At 43.5% G+C, this 12,024-nt stretch overlaps 1 long non-coding RNA gene across 1 annotated transcript; it reads right to left on the reverse strand.

Moving 5' to 3' along the window:
• Positions 1–5,881: 5,881 nt before the first annotated feature.
• On the reverse strand, positions 5,882–11,846 carry LOC142106069 (uncharacterized). Its single transcript, XR_012679735.1, has 3 exons — positions 11,765–11,846; positions 6,671–6,739; positions 5,882–6,154 (listed from the first exon to the last, which is right to left on the reverse strand). It is a non-coding gene; the product is annotated as an uncharacterized LOC142106069 (long non-coding RNA).
• Positions 11,847–12,024: the final 178 nt, after the last annotated feature.

A 12,024-nucleotide genomic window follows, 5' to 3' on the forward strand; every position in this document is an offset into this window, starting at 1 on the left:
TCCTTTCCCAGCACCCCTTCGGCTCTCTCACCCCCTCTCCCAGCACCCCCTGGCTCTCACCCTTTTTCCCAGCACCCCCTTCCGCTCCCTCACCCCCTCTCCCAGCACCCCCTTCAGCTCTCTCACCCCCTCTCCCAGCACCCCCTTCAGCTCTCTCACCCCGTTTCCCAGCACCCCCTTCCGCTCTCTCACCCCCTTCGGCTCTCACACCCCCTCTCCCAGCACCCCCTGGCTCTCTCACCCCCTCTCCCAGCACCCCCTTTCCCAGCACCCCCTTCCGCTCTCTCACCCCCTTCGGCTCTCACCCCCTCTCCCAGCACCCCCTGGCTCTCTCACCCCCTCTCCCAGCACCCCCTTCGGCTCTCTCACCCCCTCTCCCAGCACCCCCTGGCTCTCAACCCCTTTCCCAGCACCCCCTTCCGCTCTCTCACCCCCTTTCCCAGCACCCCCTTCGGCTCTCTCACCCCCTCTCCCAGCACCCCCTTCGGCTCTCTCACCCCCTCTCCCAGCACCCCCTGGCTCTCAACCCCTTTCCCAGCACCCCCTTCCGCTCTCTCACCCCCTTTCCCAGCACCCCCTTCGGCTCTCTCACCCCCTCTCCCAGCACCCCCTGGCTCTCACCCCCTTTCCCAGCACCCCCTTCGGCTCTCTCACCCCCTTTCCCAGCACCCCCTTCGGCTCTCTCACCCCCCTCTCCCAGCACCCCCTGGCTCTCATCCCCTTTCCCAGCACCCCCTCCGGCTCTCTCACCCCCTCTCCAAGCACCCCCTAGCTCTCACCCCCTTTCCCAGCACCCCCTAGCTCTCACCCCCTTTCCCAGCACCCCCTGGCTCTCACCCCCTTTCCCAGCACTCCCTGGCTCTCACCCCCTTTCCCAGCACCCCCTGGCTCTCACCCCCTTTCCCAGCACTCCCTGGCTCTCACCCCCTTTCCCAGCACTCCTGGCTCTCACCACCTGAAAATCGTGGGCACCCCCGCCCGAAAATCGCGGCACCCCCGCGACCCCCCCCTGAAAATCGCGGGCACCCCCGCCCGAAAATCGCGGCACCCCCGCGACCCCCCCCCAGAAAATCGTGGGCACCCCCGCCCGAAAATCGCGGCACCCCCCCCCCCCGAAAATCGCGGCACCCCCGCGACCCCCCCCCCCCTGAGAATCGCGGCACCCCCCCCCCCCCCCCCCCCCGTCTTCAGTAAACAAAAAAAACAAATTAAAAAAGACAGGAAACTCACCAGTGTAACTGGCTGCACAGCATAACGGGGGAGGGAGCTGGGGAGCGCGCAGCAGAGGTGGCTGGTTCCTCCAGCCACCAAGAAGACAGGGGGAGTCGGGCCGGCCCATATAGCCATCGGCCCTTCTGGCATTTGCCAGATGGCCAGTCCGGCCCTGGCGATGACGTTAGAAACTTCCCCATTAAGTAATATATAAGTAAGTTAATAAGACACCCACAAAAGTAAGAAAAAGGGTAACAGAGGGTTAAAACATGTATTTAAATACAGACTTCCCAAAACTACTCATACATTAAAAAAACAATTTTTATTTTATGCAGCAGCAGCAGAAGAATCTGAAAAAGAAGGAAAATAAAATGAGACGTGATAACAATCGGTGAAAGAGAATTGCTCTGAGTAATTATTAGTTCATACCAAAGTGACAATCTAATTGTAAAGATTTTCATACATACTAAAGATATTTTAAGTTAAGAACTACAGTAGTATTATGAGTCCATAGTATTATTCTTGTTACCCACATGTCCTTATAGCTAATACACGTGTTCTGATTATTTAACCATTTCATCCATCAGATACTTGGTTCCTTGACATCCACAGTACTTGGGATTCATACTCCTAGATTGTGTGGTGTCTGCAGGATTCTGGATTGGGATGAGGTCATTCAGGTTTATGGCTTCATTTGATAGGATTAGTTGTGGGACCTCTCTAGCTGATTGATGCTATTTAATGAAGGAATGATAATGTGTAGGTGCAGATATCAGATCACAGGAGAGGTCCCCACATTTTGTTTTATTCAGTAAGAAATGTATGGTAGGGGGCTTTTCTTCTGTCCTCCAGATTATCATGGCATAGGTAATAAATGCACATTACTACATTACATAATGTGATCAAACAATCTATAATACCAGATGTATTACACTGTTATATTGCTATAAACCCAGACTAAAGGCCTGATCTAGATTTAGATGTAAGTACAGCTACAAGTCACATTTTAGAGCATGGGGTGGGATTCCCTATGGAAATTGGGTCTGTAAAACGCGTGTGGTGACCCCAGGGCAAAGAAGCCCTGTGCTAAATACCATACTCCTGGCAACCCTTAGGATAATAAGAGCAGTACGATTTTTATGTATGTACTTATATTACTCATTTATTTAAATAAATATATATATAAATATCCTTTTAATGATAACTACTTTCCTTTTCATTGGTTTACATAGATTATTCCTAGAGATATTTTTATAGCAAGTTTGTAGATTGTGTTACCATTATGTATACCGCCATGTCAGTTAGTATATATGTGACATATTTGTTTAAGTTTTTTTGCACCGCTTTACCTCTGGGGTCAGGTCAGTCCTTGATTTATATGTAGGCAGAATGTTCTCTTGGTAGTATGGTGCTCTGTTAATGTCTGCTGAGGAAGCAGCAAGCACCAGTTGCCCAGAAACTACCCATCCTGAGAGTGGATCGGTGGAGGACCCAGGACATGGTGCTAATACTGATTACCATGCTGGTCCCTCTCCCAGGACTAGTCACTGTACTACATGGGGCTGCAGGTCACTTAATCCAATCCTCCCCTCCTCCTGTGTGTTCCCGCCCTCCCACCCGCTGATAGCGTCACACATGGTACGCAATTACACGTAGACAAGATACAGATGTAGGAAGGGAAGTGTAGAGGGAGGGCGGCTCTTAATCTAATATTGGTGGGGGCATGGACTATTAATATAAGGGTGAGAGTGGTGGCTAATCATTTATTGGGTGTAGAAGCTATTAATTTATTGGTGGGGGCTGTTTATTTGATGGTGGGGGCTATTCAATTTAGTTGTGAGGTCATGGTGACTGTTAATAAGGTTACTCACCTGGCTACTGCACGGAAGGCCATGGAGAGTCTTTTTTTTATGCTCCTGTTAAGAAGCAGAAGACAGATGTTACCACACGAAGGCAAATTGTTGATTTTACAGAAATGTCTTACATAATAAATGTGTTATAGTTTAGAAGAAAAAACATCAGGATTGGAGGGACAGATTTTGTGGCGTCTGTATAGTAATGTAACCTTCATCTCTGTGTCATTGAGGTACTTAGATATATCTTTGGCCTGATTCATGTTCAGGCGCAACCTGCACGCAACTTGTGGTTAAAAAACGAGCACAGAAGTTCCGACCGTATTTAAATCCAGGCGGATCTCAAGATACATCTGAGATACATCTGCCTAAACGTTACTTGTCATATGTTAGCAGACAGAACACGGTGCAGGATATGCACAATATACAGTCCCATCAGAAGACATGCAAAAAAAATATTCTTTAAAATAAAATAACAATTCATAGTACTATAATCATCAGTAAAATTGTTTTTTCCTTTTTTTACATTAAATACATAAACCGGGATGTTCTTAATGCATACTGTACATACAATATGTTTTGATATTTTCTCTCACTTACATAGAAATGTTCTGTGCTATCTAGTGGCACGCATTCATGTAGTTTTTAATACAAAGACGATATTGTGTCAGTCATCACTATCAGTCGGCACTGACACCTGCCCTGTAGCTGGTGCAAATGATACAACTACAAATGCACACATACGAGATACCCAGGACTTGAACCAGCCGCATTTCCGCAGTCGTAAGTGTCATTTGCATTTGGACATGAATTGTATGCAATTGCATTAATTGACATAAGGTCCGTTATTGAGCATGTACAGAGCTAGTTCACACAAGATACGGCACACAAATGGACTTACACCAGAAGATGAATAAGACCCATGATGTATATTCACATATATATGTCCTCATTTGTGTTTGTACCACAAGGTGATGCCCCATAGCCAACCCATTTGTGAGATTTCTTAGTAATAATGTGGGAGGTTGTTGCAGGGTACTGTTGTCTGTTACCCTGACTGGGGGGTACTTAAAAAATCATTAGAGGGGAGAGGAAATTGTTCTCATATTGGGGGATTGTTTTGCTGATGAGAATCAAACTATCAATGTATTGAGCTAAATAACTTTTGTGATGTATATTGTATTATATCAGATCTGTGGTCTTATCATATTAAGTACCTTCTGTTTGTGGATCCACCTGAAAAGCAGAGAAGACATATTGTAAACAATTAGGAAACATATAAGGATCATGCTTTAAATATTGCTTGTCTCTAAAGATTAAAGTAAAGTTCTTCACTTTTTGCCCATGACCCATATTATGTCTGTGATTCAGCTCTGCAGCCCATGACTATAATGTTTAGGTATTTGGGGATTGTGTTCCGTTCTATAACAGCTCATGCACCTTTATAACAATGCCTCTGATTACGGTTATTATGTAAATAAAAGTGCATTAAAATGTATTAATGCCATTATAGGGCACACTCCTCCAGACTCCACCTTCACTATAACCCAGCTTAGGCCTGTGTAGTACATGATTCATTATTACTTAGTAGCACACAACAGGTCTGCACAGAGAGGATCATGGGTATCCACCATAAAGGCTGTGGAGACTAGTTCCACCTCTGTACCTGCCTGTAGTGCTCTGACTACCACGCTAATGGCCAGTTCGGTGGACCGCGACCTGGTAAATACACGCAGCCACATCCACCCTGCTCTGCGGTGGGCTCTGGTGAATACTGATATTAACTTAGACTCTGCACCACCACTCTCTGGCTGTGTCAGTCTTAGCTGGTGTTGTGTCCACAATCCCAGACCTGATAGTCTTCTATGATGCTCAGAGAGGATGGCCTGCAAGCAAATAATCTATTGCTAGATGATTTCCTTAGGGAACAGGTTTGCCTGTTTCTGAATACATGAGGGCACATTCCACCAGGTCGGTGAGTGCCTCTTGTGAAGTGCGGCATGGGACCTCAGCAGAACAGTTGTTCCGAGCGTCTACTGTTCACACAATCACTAAATGTTACAAATGTAATGTTTTCTGCATCCAAGGACACTAGTTTTGGATGTAAGGTTTTGTGCTCAGAAATCTTAGCGCTTCCATCTATTATTTTGATTATACTTAAGTATTATTTTACTGTTGACATTTGAGGATTTGGTGTCCTGCTCTATAGGTATCTCAGTCTTACAGTCTGCATTTCTGTCACTCAGTGGCTCTAAGGTTTCCTCTGTAATAAAATCAGACGTTCAGATCCCCATCATCATACAATGTGCATTAGATACAGATTAAAAAGGCCTGAGAGGCTACAGAGTGATGTCTGGAGTGAAACAAGGGGACAATTCTTCATTCAAAGGAGTCAAAGGTGCTTGTGGTGACCCCGAGTTGTACAGGTAGGTGCACACAGAGATACTATCACCTTATTCATCAGAATTCACATGAAGGATCTTCAGCAGCTGGGTATACTTGGCTAGAAGAGAGTCACATGAACGGACCTCTACTCTGATACCTACTTAGGGTAATTACACACCGTCACTGCTTAGTCTGCAGTAGATTAAAAAAAGTAATAGGACTGAGTCTGGGGTATCACTCCACTAGCTATGGACTACATATTATGAAGTTATATGCTTTATAAGGCCATTTTGTGGTCAGGGCACAGAAGGCATCTGCCATAGACTCATAGCATCCAGGGGGCCAAATTTACAGAAATCAGTGGCTTCTGTAATAGGATTAATCACTCCTCAACACTGTTCAGCATGTCTAAGCAATAGAGTAACCTTGGCAGGGGACCGGGGAAAAGCGGAGTGTGAGGAGCTTAGGGCCAGCACCGGACATGGGCATTAGTTCTCCACAAACGTGTTCCATATGTATATATATATATATATATATATATATATATATATATAAAGTGTACTCTATACGGATATTAAATAAAAGCTACAGTATACCTTCCTGATGTTCAACATCCGAGGCTCTGCTGATGTTCCAGTCACCACTATCTGCTGTTAATGCTTTAAAAGTACTTTCCTCAATTAGAGGAACTTTATAGATGTCTCCTAAAATACAAAGCATATTATAATTATATTATATCTTGGACAAGATAAGGGAGTAGATTTGGGGGTGTATTGTCACTATGTCTGTAGACTGGGGCACATTGTCCTGTAGGTCATGGCTCGGTGGGTCGATGTGTGGTGGGCTATTCCTGAGCCCTGGAAACTGCATACTCAAAGTTTTCTTCTGCGCTACACCTTTACAGTGTAACATCCCCCAGCATAGTCATCTGGTTAATAGTGTTATATGTTTTCCACAGGGGCATGTGATTCCGTGGACCAATAGAAAACAGAAGCAGCTTTCACTTAGTCCGTGGTGTCACTTCCCCCCTCCTAGACTGTCTCTGCAGCCCTGTCCCGGGGAAATTTTTTTATGGAATCTCCCCCATCTGCAGACACTGTTGTGCAGCAGCGTGACGTACTGTCATCTATTGACCAAGTGGTAAAGTGTTCCTGGATACTATATATGTTTGCTGACTATCGTATCGCTTCCCTTACATACTGCAGCATCTATATTACTACCTGCTCCATAGCAAACAGCCATGATGACTTTCACCTCATCTTCCACTTCAGGAGACAGCTGTCTCTGTTCTGCTTTATCTGAAAAGTACAATTAAAATATTCATTGTTATTCCTAGACACATATTGGCCTAAATTCACAAACACTGATATATATCTAAGCTGACAAACATACAAATAGCAGTAAATTGATAATTTAAAGGCTGAGTTCTTTTGTCGTCTTTCTTTGATGGGTTAAACAAATCAAGTAGACACACACACAAGATTGTTTTATATCCGTATTTCCCTTCTATTCCTAATTTCCAGGAGACGCGGAGACACTGTGGAAATAGAGGAGGGGGGCAGGGCTCGATGATGTGGTGGCAGATTGTGTCATTTCCCTGCCCACCTTGCAGCAGGTAAGCACTATTATCGGAAAGTACACTAGTCCCTCCAGAGTCCAGGAGGTCTCCCCCTAACTCTGGAGTTTAATATTGGAATATAAAATGTTAATACCCTATATAAAATTTGTGTTTTATATGTCATACTCACTATGTAGACATAGTACCAATGGTATGTTTATCATATGAACCAATCCATTGTCACCAGGACGTTCCACAAGAAAGTAGATGTTAACAGCTATATATTAGTTTCCAGTCACCACCATCCCAACTGGTTATCCAATATCCCTCTTGGACAGTTTGAAAGGATACACAGGAACTGCACCAACACTCAGGATTACGGTCAGAACCCTAAAAGCACAATTCCTAGACAAAGCCTACAACAAAGACATGGTGCAGCATTCTTTCTTTCACAAACCACCAAGAAAGAATACCACATAAACCAATTCTTATCCTGCAACAGCAGCAACATTATCTATCTGCTAGAATGCTCCTGCAAGTTGAAATACATTGGACGCACCATCAGAACGCTGAAAGTTAGAATTTCAGAACACATCCGCAATATCAAAAAAGGATACCCACTCCACAGCGTATCTGATCATTTCCAGAAAACACACCAATGCAATCCTGAAGGTCTGAAATTTGTGGCCATCAAGCAAGTTCAAAAAAACTGGAGAGGGGGGGACCACATCAGGAAAATAAACAAAGAAGAGGCGAGATGGATCTATGATCTTAGAACTCTCACCCCCCAGGGTTTAAATATAGATTTCGACATGAAGTCTGTTATGGACCTATAACACCACACAGCCAAAAAGGTTGTGCATTCACAGAATCGTAACTCCTGTTGTAGGCACAATCCACTCTCCCACTATTTGGTCCACAACATCAATATGGCAGATCAACACACCCATCAATATTCTGTACAATCAAGATGGACCTTCCATCGATCAGTCCAGCAGTCCAATAATCATGCATCTCCAGCATTTTGCTGAAATATGGTTGAGGCACATCCTCACTCCTCCCATTAATACGTGACTTATGCTTATTGCATATTTCACTGCATGTTTATTTACCGTGGAAATATCCTATATGTACTGTGGGAGGCTTTTCTCCACAACCTCTACATCAACATTCCTTTCAACGGGATCACGATCAACATAACCTTTATCATTTCCTCCTCCGCCTGCCCTGTTCTCATACACACCCAGTTGCTATTCACCAACACAATTGTAAAACAACACAGCACGTATGCAACTGTGCCCAGGAAACACCTGTGAGATTGTATAATATTGTTTATTGTTTATTATGGTCTGTCAATGTATTCCCCACCCCATCTGAGCTCTTACACACCCTGCCATCAAATATGTTGTATGTCTGTTCCAATCACCATGCTCGTACTCATACGAACAGTGTGACATGCCAGTCTCCATTCCGCCCCCTCCCACCGTTTCCACAGCAGCTCTAACACCCGCCTCCCAATCTCTCCATCCAATCCCATTCCCGCAAAGCCCACCAATCACGGAAATACCCGGGCTTTATAAACCACTGAACATGGCCACTACATACTCCTTGAGAAAGTCCGTGATACGGCCGAAAGGCGTCAGAGACATCACATCGCCTCCTACACACTGTATTATATGCTGTTTTTTTCACCACCTGAATGTAAGTGCGGTTGTTCTTCTGTTTAAGACTAAATTCCTCGCAGCACTTCACTATGTAGTTTCTCCTTGTCTCTCCCGAACCGCGTACACCGCACGTGCACGGATTTCTACACTCAGGCGTCCCACGTAGCAGAGAAGGGCATAAAGCGAGTAGTGCCCTCCGTAGACACCCGGACAAACGGACGACTGCAGCCCCCTGCAACACCATGGTTGCACTTGGTCTCCGCATCCGCCACGGGAACCGGTCACATATACATCTTACGTGCAGGACACATCGGGCGCAAGAGACAAGATTGAACCATCTGTGATAGTTACACGCGGTTTAACTACCCTCCAAAGGTAATTGCATCATATTGCCGTTATACTGGAGACACACTACGACCATTTCTCCAAACTCTGTTTACGCTACCTACAACGGTTAACCATCTGCAAACTTTTATAACACATCTGCATCTCCATAGTTCGTTGTCATTCTAATCGTCATACTGTTGATTTTACATCATTTAACATTATCTGCATCATTATTGTCTGTAATTTTGAATTTTGATTGATTATTGTATTGATATTCACCGTTACATTTTCCCTGAGCTCTCTCACCATCTGGTTCCCCCAGGGAAGCATCTCATATCTATGCCATTCCGCACATCTCCTCACTAATGTGTTTGAGCGCAAGGTGACACCCCCAATTTTCTCTGTATCATATGATTGTATATGTAACATATATTGACAGGAACAGCACAAGTATATATAAACAAGTCAGCTGATACAGTAATTATAATTCTTATCCCAATAGTTAATCAGTGATTCATTATAAATGTAGCAATCCCATTAGCTGACCCAGAACAATTCTGACCTGTCAATAAAAACACAATTGTATATATTGTATTTTATATTTGCAGTCATTTGGAACAATGACATATACAATCAATATACTTGATTGTATATGTAACGTATATTAATGTTACATCCAAATGTCACAATTTTAAATGTTTTGCTCCAAAGGAACTGGACATACTTGGATGTGGGGCTAAATCTACAGACCCCAGTGTTGCCTGGTAATAGGTCCTGACGGAGTTCATAACATATTAAACAGTGGTCGCAGTCACTTGCATAGGTGCATTAACAGTATGTAAAGCCGAGATCTGAGATACTATAAATGTCTGACACCAGATTAAAACCTTAAATTGCGGTAGCTTCACGGTTAAAGGAAATATTACATCCTAATGGTAATTATTGAATGTGATTTATCAGTCTTTGCAGAGCCATCTAGGATCAGGGGACAGTGTTACCCCTGCTAACAGTTGTGTCTTTGCCTACTACAAGAGGCTCTGGCCAGTGTGATAGGCCAGAGGGAAACATCAACAGCAACCCTGATATGAAGGTGAGAGGTCTGGGGTACCAGCCTAGGTGTACCAGCAAGGGGGTACACTAGAAGGACGCAGAGTTACACAGAAGGACGCGGTTCTGGATGCCGCAAAGGAGTCCAGTGGTGACAGCAGGAAAAGCCCCTCCTACTGTGGTTATAGGGCGCAATTGGGATAAAGATGAGGGGACGGTATGAATGCAAGCCCAACCAGTACCCAGCAACACAGCAGTCAGGGTGGCATAGGCAGTCCATCCTGTCAGAAGGTATTATCTTCTCCAGATGTTAAAAAGATTCACTGGAGGTGAGTGTTGAAAAGAAGACTCAAAAGAACCATACACTGAGCTAAAATCAAGTTGGATTTATGCTAATTGATTATCCACCCATGAGATTCTAATAGTTTGTATGATGGGTATTTGGAAGACGATGCCTGCTTTCCCCTCTGAAATTAACCCCCTCCGTGGGGTAATGGGCTGACTTTAGGAAGAACAGGCTTTCTGATGGGCATAGAAAAGGATGGAAAATTTAGTACTTTAGCCTTTGAACTGGAAGAAATATGATTTTACCTCCAATTGCTTGAGTAATTATCTTGCGAAACTCGGGCTAAAAAAAGCAACTGATCATCAAATGGCAAGGGTTCAAGGAACCTCCTAGACTTCACATCTGCAACCTGAAATCTGAGCCAAAGAGACTTCTAGCTTTTACAGCCAAAGCCGAAACTCTAGAATCAAGGGAACCACCTCTCATTTGTGTTTGAGATTCACCATTCACATTTAAAATCCATTAACATGTAACATTTTAAGCTTCAATGTGTTGAGGCCAATTCATACATGTGCAAACTGCCTCAATCATCTAAGAACCGGCTTACCCATATTTGAACCAGGTCAAACCTGTAAGGCTTTCTCATATTTAGCTCAATTTTTGTATAAAAAAAATTCACAGAATTCTGGCAATTTTTCAGATTTTTGTACCAATTGGACAAACCAGTTTGAGAAATGATACACAGCAAATGGTACAAGGACAGTTATAGCATCTCTACTGGGCACATTGGCCAAAAATTATTGTTACTTATTATATACTTTTCCATCATTTTCTCAATAATTTATTTCCCATATTAACAAACACATAATTTGCCTCATTTCAGAAAATACTTAATTGGACTAAATTCAATTAAAATGCAAATGCAATTAAACTATAGCCATTAGTAATAAGCTTTAATATCAGCTGTATGGGAAAATGAACTCTGGGGGGGTATAGTTAATAAACTGCAGGATTGAAAAAGTGGAGATGTTGCATATAGTGACCACTCAGATTCTATTTATAATTTATTTAGCACATTCTAGAAAATCACATCTAGAATCTGATTGATTGCTAGAGGCAACATCTCCACTTTTTCAAACCCGCAGTTTAGTAAATATACTCCCGGGGGTAAATGTATCATACCCTGATTTGTACAAGTCGCCGAAAATCGGCGAGTTGACAGCTAAAATTTAAAGCGGCGCTGCATTGTTAAGGGAAGTTTCCCTTTACAAGGCAGCGCCACTTTAAATTTTAGCTGTCGACTCGCCGATTTCCAGCTACATGTACAAATCGGGGTATGCTACATTTACCCCCCGGTCTCTTGTATACTGGACATGTCAATAACATCTAGATGATGAAACTTGTACAGGAGAATTATGTATAAAATACATACCAGTGGGCTTCTCGTGGGCTTTACTATCCTGTCTTGGATATTGGGGTTTGTTGTTTTCCCATCTCTGGGTTGGTTGCTTAGAATTTTCTGAAAATAAACCAAATTGTTCCAGTAGGATTATTAAAAATCTATAAAGACAGTACAGCTCTGTCCTCCAACTAAACAGTATCATCAGTCCCAACATATAAAACATAATATATAATGTATAAGGTTTTGCTATGATAATCTGTTGGACACTGTTACAGTCATCCTCACTGATT

Source organism: Mixophyes fleayi, chromosome 1 (genome assembly GCF_038048845.1).
Source record: "Mixophyes fleayi isolate aMixFle1 chromosome 1, aMixFle1.hap1, whole genome shotgun sequence".
Lineage (NCBI taxonomy): Eukaryota > Metazoa > Chordata > Amphibia > Anura > Limnodynastidae > Mixophyes > Mixophyes fleayi.